The sequence below is a fragment of the Fukomys damarensis genome, unplaced genomic scaffold (assembly GCF_012274545.1).
Source record: "Fukomys damarensis isolate Sample0158 unplaced genomic scaffold, DMR_v1.0_HiC HiC_scaffold_27, whole genome shotgun sequence".
In the NCBI taxonomy this organism is placed as follows: domain Eukaryota; kingdom Metazoa; phylum Chordata; class Mammalia; order Rodentia; family Bathyergidae; genus Fukomys; species Fukomys damarensis.
This window is the reverse complement of record NW_022900939.1, coordinates 17433284-17444185: the sequence shown is the minus strand read 5'-3', so window position 1 is coordinate 17444185 and position 10902 is coordinate 17433284.

Below are 10902 nucleotides of genomic sequence, written 5' to 3'. Positions count from 1 at the left end.
GGAAAGTGGTCTGAGAAGCCATGAGTCAGTACGCTGCAGTGGGAAGGGAAGAGGGTGCAAGAGGTTTCCCAGAGGTCTCTCAGGCCTCCCCCACTGTGTTGTGGTCATTTACACCCCTGGTGTTTGCAAGAGCTGGAGTACAGGGTAGAAGTTGTAAAGACAGGATTGGGGCTGCCCTCAGATATCACTGGCCACCTAAGGCCCAAGAGGCCGAGCAAGTGTGAATGAAGAAGTCTGAGGTGCTGGAAAAAGTAGCCAACTGGGAGGCCAGCATTGTCTGTCCTGCTGGGGGCCTGCTGGCGCTTAACCCTTGTCCATTTGGAGGTCGAAGATTTCTGCTCACACAACCTTCCTATTGCCCTCCCGAGGCTCACCTGGGCTCCCAGAGTGGTCAGGATGCTCACCCACTCCTCATGGCAAAGTGTTCTCTGCATGGAGTGCAGCTGGTAGGCACTGCTGCCAGCCAGTCGGGCTCATGTCCCTACTGCATTGGAGCAGGTAGGGCTACAAGGCCTGAGCCTCAACCACGACCACCAGCCTCAGACGTGGACCTGCTGCCCCCAGAGGGGAAGGCAAGGGAGATGAGGGTCCTAGGGGGTCCCTGAGCACTCCCTGTTCCTGGGGACACTCGCTAAGTAAGGCCAGGGAGGCTGGGCCCCTAACATGCCTCCCAAATGCTATACTTGCCCTGGCCTGTTGTCTGTTGGAGAAGTCTGTTCTTTTCTCCTACAGGGGAGCATGTGCCCTTTACAGTTGTTTATGACACTAATGGAAGTGCCAGGACCCGTGGGCACCTTGTGAAGTGTGGACCAGGTGAAGAAGGAGGACACAGGAAGGGAGTCTATGGCCTAGATGCAGGAAGCCCCGAGGAGGAAGTAGATGGCAGATAACAGTAGCCCCAGGCCTTGAGAGCTGGCCTGCAGTTGTGGCCAGAAGTCTGAGCTGAGCATCTTACAAGGACGTGCCCGCCAGCCTAGCTACAGACCATTGGCCAACAGGCCCTCTCCTCTAGTCCGCCTATCTATCTGCCCTACCTATGGGCCCTACAGGAGCTGGACAGAGAATGTGAGAGCCTCACAGGCTCCCCTCTCCTGGGAAGAAGTTTTAGGGTACAGTTCCAGTACATGGCCCTGGGTGTTTTGTGAGGAAGTATGCAGCCCCAACCAGAGGTCATGGGCCCATCTGTCCAGTGCTCAGGAGACACAGTCTGGGGCTCCCAACCTGGGAGAGGTCCCTGTCTGGAAAGATGGAGCTTGGAAATGTTTTTTCAAGAAAATATGTTTCAAAGAGGACAAGATCGATGCTCTTCTTTCTTTCCCACACTTGGTTTGGGGCCAAAGACATAGTTTGAGAAATTCTCCTATTCTCCCTTAAATGTAACCAAACAGGATCTCCATGTATAAATCACATGAGGACTTGCAGATGGCAACACTCGGGATTCCTCCCACCTCGGGCCGGTGACAGAAGTGCCTCCACCTTCCAGGCAGACAGCTAGGCACATGTTGGGGGTGGGCAGGCACACATTTCTTTAAGTCAGGAGGTGTCTGAAACAAGGCTGGAGGAAGTAGCCTGCATCCAGGAGACCAAGGCTCCAAGGAGCCCAGGGGGAGGATGGCAGTGGGAGACAAGAGCAAGAAGAGGGGGATCAGCCTGCCTCAGGTCCTATGTCTTCCTTACCCTTTTCGGGGAACCCTCAGCATCCCAAAATCTGCACATGCTCCCCAGGACCCAGAAGAGGTACTGGAGACACTCAGAGGCCCTCTACAGCCCCAGGCCAGACTGGGTGCCCCAGCTGTGTCTTGGGCCTAGCCCTGGCCCTAGGGGAGCTGCCAACAGTGTGGTTTGGTTCTGCACATGCAGGCCAGGGCCTCTACCACCCAGATCTTGGCAATATCCCTGACTCTAGCAGCAGAGGGGCCCAAGAGACTGTGCCCAGTTCTCAGATTGCTCTTCCTGGGCTTAGAGGGTGGCAGGTGGGCAGAGATGCCACAGAGAGGGTGCCCACCAAGGACTGGGTCTGCCAGCAGGGCTCTCTGACCCCAGCTGTCATTTTCTCCAGAGGGCCCAGGTACCCAAGACCTATAGGATGCAGGCCGACTGCTCTTCATAGGCAGCTGCCCTTGAGCAGTGGACAGGAATTAATGTACAGGGTCCACTGTCTCCTGAGTCCCTCTCTATTTATGTCTATACACACTCCCCTGAGAGCTACTCGGACCAAAAGAGGTCCTAGAACAGGCAAGGAAAAGCCCCTCACTTGATGCTCCCACCTGGAGAGGTAAACAATGGCCACACAGCCTCCCTGGTCCCACAGAATTAGTGGGAGGGGTACAGCAAGGCCAGACATCAGCTTCCATGTGGACACCTGCTGGAGCAGACACCCAAGGGTCCCCTTTACCTGCTCACCCAGTCCAGGCAGGAGTGATGACATGCACGACTCCAGGCTCCACGTTTTGTTGAAGGGTGTGGTCCCTGAGAGGGCCTTCCCCACAGTGGTATGGATGCAGCATCTATGCAAAGCCCAGGATACTCCCAACTTTAGTGGCTGCTGGAAGGGGAGAAGGCAAGTGAAGAGGGGGCAGTAGGAGGCAATTCCTGCCCATGTTGTAGCCCTGCCATGGATGGCTCCTTGGAGACAAGGGCATGGTACTGGCCCAGAAGCCAGAGCAGGCAGGCCCACCAGCCTCATGGGCTTGGCCAACACTCCATATGTCTCTAGGACCCCTAGAAACCCTCTACTACTGCATGGACTGCCCACCATGTGGCTGATCTGGACACTGGCTGTCCTGTGGCTGTGAAACAGGTACACCTGGTAGGGTGGCAAGATACACCAGGGAAAACACAGGACTCTTGGAAAATTTGAATTTCAGATGAAGAACCCCTAATTAGCACAAGTGTGTGCCCAGGGTTGACCCACAATTGCATTGGCACAGATTTTATTAAACTTCAGTGTTTTCCTTTGACTTAGCAGTAACTGGGCATCTTGTATTTTACCTGGTAACTAGACACTGAGAAAAACCAGCAACTGTTTGGAGCACTTCTTGGCTATGCCCCTGAACTGGCTGCTCTGATCTATTTATATCAACTTCAAATTGAACTAACCATACTTCAGAGACTCTGGAGCTGTGGTCCTGCTGGACACAGAAGATCTGGACCATCCATCCCGTCACTGAAAGAAGCTCTGTTGGGCAATGGTTTGAGCAGAAACTTCCTCCTGGTACCCAGATGGCCCTGGCTGGCCAATGGGTAGTGTTCTCACAAATCCAGCTCTTGACCAGGAGCTCTCTGTGCCAGAGCCTGATGCCTAAGCCCATCTTGTTGTCCACAGTACCTCATAAACCATTTGGCTCTCTCAAGGATATATGCGATAGAAGCTCCTTAGCCCTGTGAAGCCTGGGCACTGGCTAGTTTCCCTTGGCCTTGGCCTTGTCCTGCTTGTTGTACCTGTTTGGGTGGATGGCTGCAGCTAGGCTGATGCTGTCCCGCAATCTCCAGGGCCAGGGTGTTCTTGCCCCCTGCCCTCTTCCAGGGTCTTTCCCATAGAGAGGTTGCTCTCCTGGGCTGGCTGCTGAGCCCCACCAGCTGCAGAATCACAGGCCTCAAAGCTGTATCCAGGCAGACAGGGGTCAAAATAGGGCAGCCTGGTGCAGAGTGGGGTCAGCAGGGACTTCTGAGACAGCTAGCCACCACTTGCGAGTCCCTGCCTGGCACTGTCCCCTTGGGTTCTCCTTCGACATACATGTCAGGGGAAGAAAGCCATCTGTACCTGTGGGAGAGCTTGCACCTCCTACTGGGAACCGGTCCCCTTCAGTTATGACCCTGGAGAACTGTGAGTGAGGGTTTGCAGTGTGGGGCTCTGGGCTGCTGAGCTCTCCTATCTCAAGGACTGTGCTGTCAGAGTGCCTCAGAGTGCAGGGGGTGCCTACTATGTGCAAAGCCCAGAGCCAGGGCAGCTGGAGGCGGGGCTGCTGTAATAGCCCAGGTGTAAGGTGATGAAAGCCGGGTGTAGGGGCAGCAGCAGGAAGTGGGGTAAGGGGCCCAAGCTGAACTGGGATGACTGCCAGTGTGGGTGTCACCCACTCCTCTTCCCAGCACCCTACTCAGAGTCACCTCCCCTGAGGGGTGTCACTGCTCTTCACTGCCTCTGTCCTGGATGCACAAAGTGACCATAGAAGTGTGGCACCATACCAGGTGCTAAGTGGGAGGCAGAAGGCCAGCTGACCCCAGACAACTCTGGACCCCACTTGTGCCCACCTCCTTGATGCCAGACAAGGCAAAGGCAGGCAGGAGCCAGAGTCAGTCTCCTCCAGGCTGAGTGAGCAGACAAGGGTGGACTGGGGTGAGGTGGGCTGCCAGACCGTAGCCCCTTAGTGTCCCCACTGTACCTGTACCCTCCAGAAGGACACAGAAGCCAACTAGTAACTGCTGTGAGGTAGGCTGGGTCAGGGCTCTTGCAGCCACATGACAAACCCTGCCACAGGCCATGTCTAAGGCCCTGGTCCTGCTCTACAGAGCAAGGAAGGTATCTACAGTCTGGGAGCCTGCTCTACAGAGCTAGGAGGGCTCTGTGAAAGTGTGAATTCTAAGGGAGTCCCTTCCTACATTTGAACTCATTCAATTAGGCTGCTTTTCTTTCTCTCCCTCCTTTCTTTCTTTCTTTCTCCTTTCTGTCTTTCTTTTGCGGGGTCTCCCTATGTAACTTAGGCTAGCTTTGAACTCACTATGCCATACAGTCTGGCCTCAAACTCTCAAGCAATCCTCCTGCTTCAGCCTCCCGAACACTGGGAATACAGGTGTGCGCCACTATGTGCAGCAGGGTGCTTTTCTTGTTCTTCCAGGGGAGCCTGACAAGGGGAGAACATCTGGAGGATAGGCAGCCTGGTAGAAAGATGAGGCTCAGGGATAAGGACAGAGCAAGAAGCGTTCAAGAGAACCAGGGCCGATCTTTCCCCTTGAGAGCTTGACCTTTGGGGAGATGGGTGAGCCATGCACTCCCCCAGGGACTTCCCATTTGCTGGGGTTCCCAATACCCTGTTCCCTCCCTGCTCTGTGCATCCATCTGGCAAAGCCAGATGACAGTCAGCCGTGAGAGCAATCTTTACACCACAATAATTGGCAAACATGACAAGGGGGCGTTTTCCTCCTTTGAAAGCCTGTTGTTCTTCATCCCCATGGAATCCTGCTCTGGGGCCACATGCAAAGCAGCAGGTCCCCATTGCTACAGAATAGCTCTGGATCAGAGCTGCTCTGTGAAAGGAGATGTTTCTGAAAGATAGAAACTGCCAATTCCTCCCAAGAATTTTATTAATAGGAAGAGATTCCGTTCTGTTCAAACAAGAACAGGAGATTGGAAATCCTGGGCCTCCCGCCCCTTTTTCAACCCACCAGGATACAAACACTGCATAAAAGTCCACATGGGTGTGCAGCCCCGGGCAGGTCACTTCTACCTGTCACTCTCACCAAGCACAGCTGGCGCCTGTTGGCTTCGCAAGGCGGGATTAGTCAATAGTACATTCCACTGAGCATTCTCCAAACAGAAGAATCTTAATAGGAAATTAACCTTAAAAGGTGACGGATGTCTTCCCAGGCCACCTCTGCGAGATGGAGCATGTCGGGAGAGGGAAAAACAGGAGTTAATCTCCAGAGCCTTCCTGTGGGACTTTGGGGAGCAGAAGGCCATGGCTCACAACCCAGCTGGGGCCTCCCACCTCCCGTGCTGTCCACTAACCTGGGCCTGACAGCTCCTAGCCTGGTTTGGCATTTTGTAGCAGTGGCACTGGGGCCATCCCTGCATGCACCTTCAGGACAGAGTGTGGAAGAGGCAAGAGGTAAAACAACAGCCTTTCTTTCTTCCGAGCCGGATGATGATAGTCAGATAGGGAAACTGAGTCCCTAGGCTTTAGGGTACGCCATGTAGAGGAAAATGAGGAAAAACCACAGTGCCCCCACCCCAAGGCATGCTTACTCTCAGGAAGTTGGCAACAGAAGCCACTTATGTCCTGAACTAGGAGCCACATGCTAGAAGGGTGTCCATGGGGTGAGGGTCTGGGAAAGGGAGGGCAGGGCAAGGTGGCCATAAAGAGAAGACTCCTCTTGTCTCCTCCCCAAGAGAGCTTGGGGAGAGTTTTGCTCATGCTGGGGATAAACTGAGCCCATTCCTCCATCCCTCGGTAGGCCAGATGCTGGCTATGAATGTCTGGGGCTGGGTCACCTTCTCCTGAAGCATCCCTGGCCAAGGGGCACTGCTACAAATGTCATTATTACCAGGAGCCATTTACAGTGTGCACTTTGTACATGCATGGGGTTTACAATCCCTTTTATTAGTCATAAAAAGGGACAGGTGGGGGAGAAATGACAGCCTGTCGGGGCCAGAGCCCAGCTGCTTCCCTGGCTGGAGAGAAAGGTGCTGGGTGATACAATCACTTTTTGAGGCCGCTCCAGCCAGACAAAATCCTGGGACCCAGGGGTGATACAAACCTCATGGCAGGGCAGGACCCTTCAGGCCCCTGTGACTCATGCCTAGATAAAGAGGGTCCAGAGGCCTTAGAAAGCTCATGTGGTTACGCTTACTGAGAAGCAATAAGAGAGGTGCTGCGGTCCAGGCCCATGAGTCTGAGCTGTTTCTCCTCAGAGGTCTCCACTTCTGAGACCCTTCCAAGTCTGTGGGAAGTCCATGCTGCCTGGGCCTATCATCTCTTGGATGTCTGCCCCTATGTTGCTGAAATTACCCCTCTCTGTGCCCCCTGCCCCACGCACACTGAAAAGCCCAGCCCAGCTGCCATGGTGGGCACTCCATGCCACAACCTTCCCCAACTCTATCCCTAACCCTCAGCCTTTGCAGTGGCCTCAGACTCTAAGTTGGGAGACCAGGTTCCTGTGCCCCCTCCTTGACCTACAGTGAGTGCATCTGTCCCTGGCCAACCCCTGGGACCATCAGGCGAGGGGTACAGGGATGTAGTCATGGACTAATGGCAGTTCAAAATGTCCAAGGTGGTCCTAGCCTAGCCTCAGTGCTTCTGGCAGGGATCTCTGTGCTCGTTCATGGCTGTCCAGGCCCAGGTGTCCCCTTCACTGTCACTCTGCCCCTCAGCACCCTGACTTCTATGCACAAGGCAGGCCATGAAGACTCCCTTAGTGGGAGAGGGGACTGTAGTCTAGTAGCTAGCTGAGGCCTTGATGTCCCTGTGATAGCTGTTGGTTCCTAGGGGCACTTGGTGACAGAGGCAGGCCAAGTCAGCCTGGTTCTGGGGTCTGTGATCAAGGAGATTCCAAGTGTTAGCCTGATCCCAAGCAAATGCCTGTCTTTCCAGTGGGCCAGGGAGAAGGAGCCCTGTGGCCCTCAGGAAACCCCTGCCAGAGAGGTCCTTCTCCTTGACTGGATTCTCTTTCTTCCTTGTCACCCTTTTAACCAGCCCAGGGGTGACAATGGGAGAACTCCCAATTGTGGGAGTGTGGACACAGAGGTGGCCACCCTCAGGACCTGTGTTATACCCCAGGAGCCACAGATAAGCTGGCTCTGGAGGCTGAATGGAGGCAGGGGCACCCAGACTCCCTGCCCCAGTACCACCTGAGGATGATGGAGGTCACTGGGTGGGCTCAGAGGAAGAGCTGGCCTGGGGTCACTGGGGTGCTGCAGCCTGAGCCAAGCACCCTCACCCTCAGAAAGCAAGCCTGGACCCCCCCCAACTCTCCAGGCTGCCTCTTAGGTCTTCACAGGCACCCAGCCTGCTGTCCTACAGGAAGGACTGAACTAGCAGTGGTGTTCATCCATCCAAGCCAGAGCCCAGCCAGCTAGCTCACTGAGAGCCTCCTGCCACCAGCAGGCACATGGCTCACTGGAAAGGCCTGGTAGATGTTTGGGTTCTCTTCAGGTTTCCTGGGGTCGGGGGCTGCCCCTTAGTCTGGGGCATCGCCTTCCTCACAGGGGAGCCTTTGGCAGGGGTGGAAGGGGTGGAGTCTCAGAAGCACTCATCGGGCAGCCAGCCCCATGCACTGGAGATTCTCGGAGGCTGAGGCGCTTTCTAGCCCGCCACCATGGAAAGTTGGCCCTAATCAATGAGGCCACACGCTAAATAAATCACTCCCAAGCTCTGTGCTACTTCTGCATGCTGTAATAATATATTGATGATAATGCCCTCAGAAACCTGACAGAGGCTAGACTTGTGGGTGGGGATAGGGAAGAGGCCAGGCTGGTCTGCCAGTCCCTGCCCTCAACCTCTGCACACTCATCAGGTTCCATGGCTGCCCAGGGTCATGGCCAAGCCCTATTTCTCTGCTCAGGGCAGCCTAGGGAGCTCAGACACAGGCCCACCGAGGCCAGGCTAGAAGCCACTGTGACCTGGCCCTACCAAGGCCAGCACACATACTCAGATGGATTACACGTAGCTGGGGGACTCTGAAACATTCTGGCTTGAGTGGGACTGGAGGAGACAGCCAGCCAGGGAAGACTAGGAAGACAAAGAGAGGTGAGAATGAGGGCTATTAGGGATAATGTAGTCCTCACCTCTTATTTCTCAAGGAGCTGTTCTCCTCTAGTCTATTCCTAAACTGGCTCACCCCACAAGAAGCCACTCAACTACCCAGCCACCAGGCCCACCAAGTAGACAGGAGGGAACTGTGTCCATGTGAGGCCTGGGGCCCAGACGCATGCAAAGTCGAAGGATGACTATCTGCCTCATCACACAGGCCAGTTCTCTGCCCCAGCTGGAGCCTGGGGAAGACACAGCAAGACCCTCTGGGGGAGTCTGAAGATGAAAATGGGAATGTATTTGTCAGCAAGGGTGACACCAAGGTGCTGGATAGTCTGTCCTCCCTCACTGTGGTCTCAGGAGGTCTCCCAGGCGTAAGGCTCCTGCCCTGGGATGGGCAGGGCTGAGAAGAAGCCCTGTATTTGAAGAAGGCAGAGAGGGGAGCCATGCACCCAGTCCATGAAACTGCATGCCAAGCAGGGCTGTCACCAGCACTGACCCTTAGAGGTCTCCAGGAACAGGTAGGACTGAAGCTGAAATAAAGGAAGGCAGAGTCCTCTCCTGGCCTGAATCTCTCCCGGGAAAGGGCTCAGCCTTCTCAAGCTACAAAGAGCAGGTGGGTGGAGGATGGCTGAATGGGCAGATATGGGCAAGAGGACTAGGTGAACTGAGCTCCAGGCTAGTGAGGGTGCCTTGGCTTGGCCACAGCTCCCCAAGTGGGCAATTCTAGAGGGTCAAACTCCCACCAAGCCCAGCCCCATTCCCCAGCTTTGGGGAGTGATGCTGAGACATCAAAGACTGAGTTCAAAGATGTCAGAGGGCAAGGGTCACAGGCCTCTGTTGCTCCCTATTTAACCTCAGCCCTAGAAGGGAAGAGGGAAGCAAAGAGGGGGAGCCTGGCCCTCTGGCTCTGAACTTTCCTCCTTGCCTTCTGAGGAATGGGGAGGGGGAAGGCCCCAGCATGGCCTCCTCCTTTTTTTTGCAAAAGCAATAGAAAACAAACACTCCCTGCCCCCTCCAGCCCCCTGCTCCCCACTGCCCACCCCCAAAATAAACCCAAGAACTCAGCCGGCTAGCCCAGCTCAGCAGGAAGACTGGAGTGGATGTTTGTAACTCTTGAGTACAATGTGAAAAATAAATTCCTTGTTTTATGACAGGAGGAGAAGGAGGGGTCAGTTGAAGAAGGGAAAGAAAGGGAGAAAGAGAGAGATTTATTATTTTCTTTTCTCATTTTTTTAAGCTCCTTTGCCCAGTCACCAAATTCCCTGTCCCCAGCTTTAGCCCCACTGCCCAGCCCTGGGCCAAGGGCAGAAAACAGAGGGAGGAGGAAGCGGGGAGGGTAACAGGCAGCGACAAGGGGTGAAATTTAAGCTGGCTGTTGGCCCAGCCACCAATTTAAAACAATAAACCCAGAGGAAAGGAACTGGGGAGGGGATGTCATGGGAGCAGAACTGAGAGGCCCAGGTCACTGTTGAGGACCCAGCTCTCCTTATGGGAAGGGGCCACTCTGTTCCAGGAGGCATGTGGAGAGGAGGGCTTGGGGCTTCAGCAGAGACAGGCAGGGAGCAGAATGAGCAGACTGGGGTCCTCCAGCCAGGCAGAGCCAGTATACCACGTGACCTTCAAGGGTGCAGGAGGACATTCTCTTGGGGTGTTCCAGATGGCCCAGGCATTGACAGGATTGGTCAAGGGGCACCATGGCCTGAGAGCCCTCCTTTAGTATAACAAGTATCACTGAGGCCTGATGGGGGAGACAGAGGGAGAGAAGGAGCCCCTTAAAGAAGCAGTTGCTTCTAGTGGCCCTCATACTATGGGACACTACCCACCACCCAGGCTGCCCTCCACAGGAACAGAGAGGTGAAGACCCCATCCCCATCATAGCCTATTCCCAAGGCTCACCCCGCTAGTTCCTGCTTGAAGAGATGGGGTAGTTGGGGAGGCTCTGGGCCCCGGGCACATACCACTCCCTGCCTGGAGACCCTAGGTTTACTGTGGCCAGGGGACCCTGACCAACAGTGCCCCTAGGAGCCTTACAGCAATCTGCTCAAGCCAGTAAGCACACTTTTGTGTGTCTCCATGGTATTTCCAGACCCCAAGCACCTCTGTTGTTGGCTGGGTCTGTACCCTTGTGTGCCTGCACGGAAACTGATGCCAAAGGGAAGGGATTCTTCCCAGAGCCAAGAGGAGCTGGGCACTAGGGGTGGCCACTGGGCAGATAGTTGCAGAACCCCAAGGTCAGAGCTGATCCCAGCCCTGTGCTGATGTGGCTCAGCAATTGCCCCTTCACTGGAGGTCTGGGGAAGAGCTAAGAGGTACCCATATCCTACCTGCCAATGATTCCCTGCCCTGCACCCCATTGCTGCTAACTTAGTAGGGGCTGAGTCATGGAAGGACAGGATGCCTTTCTCCTATGGAAGGACACAGCCTTCCAAACGGT